The following is a 4,189-nucleotide window of genomic DNA, read 5'->3' on the forward strand; positions in this document are numbered from 1 at the left end:
GTTTGTGGGAACGTGTTAGATGCACATTAAATTTTTTTTTTAATTTTAAATTGTTTAAGCAAATGGAATAACAATCGTATTTTCTGATTGAAATGCAATATTTTAACATTTTCTGTGGTATTAAATGTTTCTAAAAACATTCTGTAATTATTTAAACAATTAATAATTGTTTATTTTCTAAATTTCTAGAAATTGAGCCAGAGATGTCCACTTTCACGAATGGGTATCCTATGCTACTTTTTGTTGAATAATTACATAACTTGTATAAATTTCTTCTGATATTAACAAAAATCCATTTGTTTAAACAATTTTTATTTCCTCAAGTAGTTATGTTTCGATAACTAAAAATATGAGATAAAATAGAATACATACCATTTTTTCAGTATAGTGACTACAGTCAATGGAAATTATACACAAGACCACTTTTTAAATTCATATTTTCTAATTTAATTATAATATTAAATGATTTCCAGGAGTACTACATTCTGCTAAAAGCTGAATGTTATTGTTTATGCAATCAATTATTGTTTTTTCTTCCCATTTACTACTCCTCGAAATCATTTCACATTATGTTTAATTCAGAATATATGATTTCAACAATATTTTTGTAATAATAATTCTTTAAACAAATGATTTGTGTTTAAAAAATTGTAAAATTGTACATATATTCTTTTTATATATGTAGTATTTGAGTTCCCCGCCTTTTTGGGCCTGCTCAGTGTGTGGCGCGGTTCAGCGGAGAGTCTAGGAACTATTACCGATAGACAGGAGAGCGTGTGTGAGCGTACATCGAGAGTTCAGTTCGAAGCTGGTCTGCGACCCGACACTGTTTTAAAATCTTTATACCGAACGCGATATGTATTAATTGTTGTTCATAAAATAAACGTGACTCGTGTTTACCATAAACTTGGTTGACTTTATTTTTATCTCTACAATTGGGGGCTCGTCCGGGATAAAAGAATTCAATCGCGAGTTTGTTGTGAAAAGACGAAGTGCAGTGGAATTTGTGCAGCAAAATGTCCAAGTTTGAGGAGCAGATGGCTCAGCTGGATAAATTGAGTGTACAAGAGCTTAAAACCAAATTAAGTGAGTTCGGACGTTCGGTGTCGGCTGCCAAGGCAGTGTTAAGAGATCGGCTTCGAAAAGCTCTGACGCAAGATGTGAAAAAAGAGGATGACGAGGATATATCGAATAAAGATGCCACATCTTCGGAGGATGATGAAGATGGTGTGGAAGACGAAGTCGATATCAATTCCCTAAAGGTGAAAGAGCTGAAATTCAGGTTACGACGCTTGGGCCTGAAAACGACGGGAAGCAAGGCGGAGTTGAAAGACCGACTATCGGCAGCATGGCAAGATGGCGGCGAAGACGACGAAGGCGGCGAAAACAACGAGGACGACGAGAACCTAGACGACAAGCACGATGATCCAGAGACACTCTTTGATGGAATTGGGGTGACACTACGGACTCGAAATGACGAAAACAGCGGAGATCTGGGAGATCTCGAGTTTGTCCGCTGCCTGTTGACAGACGATCAACACAGAATTTAATGATAACATTTAAAGATGTAGAGGGAACGCTGGACACGTTTAGTGGAGATGACGGACAAAATGTAAAGCGTTGGATAGAGGAGTTTGAGGAGACGGCCCTGATTTGCGACTGGGGCGACATGCATAAAGCCATTTATGCCAGACGATTGCTACGGAGCTCTGCGAAATCATTTGTCGGCTATGAAGACTGCAAGCATTCTTGGGATGCCATGAAGGGGGCACTGGTACGTGAATTTAGCTCGAAGATTAGTAGCTACGATGTTCATCGGAGGTTGCAACAACGGCGAAAGAAGAGCGATGAGACCTATCACGAGTATTGTTATCGTATGATGGAGATCGGAGCCCAGGTCGAATTGGAACAAAGCGCGGTAATCCAATATATTATAGAAGGTATTGAAGGTGATGAGGTGAGTAAAATGGTTTTGTTTGGAGCAACCAATATTCGTGAGCTCAAGGTAAAGCTAGATATGTACGAAAAAATGAAAAGTAAGTCTAAGACAGGTAGTAAAACTGAAGGTGTACAAAAGAAAACACCGAATAAAAGTGCAGATGTAAATAAAGTCGAAAAACGTTTTAACTGCGGTACGAAAGGGCACATAACTAAAGAATGTCCGTCGAAAAGTCAGGGCCCTAAATGTTTTAAATGTTACGACTATGGGCACAAGGCTCCTGAATGTAAAAAAGTCGTAGATTCGAAGAAAAGAAAAACCTGTAATGTACTAAAAGCAAATTTGGTCAAGCATTACAAAACTGTTTCGATAAAAGGAACAGAATGTGAAGCTTTAGTTGATACCGCGAGTGATCTGAGCCTTTTAAGAGTCGATTGTTTTTCAAAAATCGGGGCTCAGTATGCGGAAAAAAGGGTGACACAATTTGGGGGTATTGGGTCGAAAGATTTTCCTTTATCTACTTTGGACACGACGAATTTGAATATAACGATTGATGATGACAGCTTTTCTGTAAAATTGCACGTAGTCCCAGAACATGTAATGCGCGATGATTTGTTATTAGGGGCGGACTTTTTAAATACAATTGATTTGCATTGTAGAGCTGGGAAAATTAAAATTTCCCGTATTGAGCAAATATTTGAGGGAAGCGAAATTAACCAAATTGATGCGATTCCTGAAGTAAACAAAATTGACGCGTCACATTTAAGGAATGAAGAGAGTCGTATAACAGTCGAAGCACTTGTTGATAATTACGAGCCGCGTAAGTCAAAACAGGTAGATATGAAAGTGCGCATTATACTAAAGGATGAAATACCCGTCAATCAGAGTGCTCGAAGGCTCGCGCCTGTCGAAAAGAAAATAGTATTAGATCAAATTGACGAGTGGTTAAAGTCAGGAATCGTGAGGCCCTCTAATTCAGATTATGCTAGTCCGATCGTATTAGCGAAGAAAAAAGACGGATCATCGAGAATGTGCGTCGATTATAGGAAGTTAAATAAGAAGATCATTAAAAATCGGTACCCGTTGCCAATAATTGATGACCAGTTAGACTGTTTGCGAGGTGCGAGTATGTTTAGTACACTTGACCTTAAGAATGGTTTTTTCCACGTGCCGATAGAAGATTCCGATTGCAAATACACGGCTTTTGTTATACCAGGCGGACATTTTGAATTCCTTCGACTACCGTTTGGACTTTGTAATTCGCCGGCATACTTTCAAAAGTAAATTAACATTATATTCAGAGAGTTTGCTGCTAGTGGAGTTGTGGTAACGTATATGGACGATCTGATTATTCCTTCCAGTGATGAAGCTGAAGGTTTAGAGCGGTTAAGAAAAGTTCTAGAAGTAGCAAGCGAATATAATCTGTTAATTAACTGGAAAAAATGTCAATTTCTACAAACGAGGGTTAATTACTTAGGTTATATCATAGAAGGGGGTACAGTTAGACCGTCGGATGAAAACACGCAAGCAGTTAAACAATTTCCTGAACCCAAAAATGTAAAATCTGTGCAAAGTTTTTTGGGGCTTACAGGCTTCTTTCGTAAATTTATACCGGGATACGTTAACGTCGCAAGGCGTTTGACAAATTTGACAAAAAATGATGTGCGTTTTCAATTTGGAAAGGAAGAACGAGAAGTGTTTGAAAAACTTAAGAATGCGTTATGTCAACAACCAGTACTTGCTTAGTACTCTCCGAATGCTGAAACCGAGCTGCACACTGACGTTTCGTCCTTGGGGTTGGGAGCGATCTTGCTACAGCAAAACGACGAGGACAGGCAGCTACATCCGACCCATTCTGCCAGCTGGAAGACGAGCAAAACCGAGGAGAAGTACAACAGCTACAAGTTGGAGGTTTTGGCAATCGTCAAAGCCCTTAAGAAGTTTCGTAATTATCTGATCGGCTTGTCATTCAAGATAGTTACAGATTGTCAAGCCTTCACTCAAACGATGTCGAAAAAGGATATTTCACCATAGATATTTCGATGGGCACAGATCTTGGAGGAGTATTAGCATACTATCGAGCACCGTGCGGGCACCAGGTTGAAGCACGTAGACGCACTTAGTCGCCACCCGATACCAGAGGTCCTGGTGATCACCGAAGATTTGGACACCATTCTGGAGCGGATGAGGCGAAGCCAACAAATGGATAACGAACTATCCGAACTGATGACTGAGGTGCAGCAGGACAGG

The sequence above is a fragment of the Belonocnema kinseyi genome, chromosome 5, assembly GCF_010883055.1.
Source record: "Belonocnema kinseyi isolate 2016_QV_RU_SX_M_011 chromosome 5, B_treatae_v1, whole genome shotgun sequence".
NCBI lineage: Eukaryota > Metazoa > Arthropoda > Insecta > Hymenoptera > Cynipidae > Belonocnema > Belonocnema kinseyi.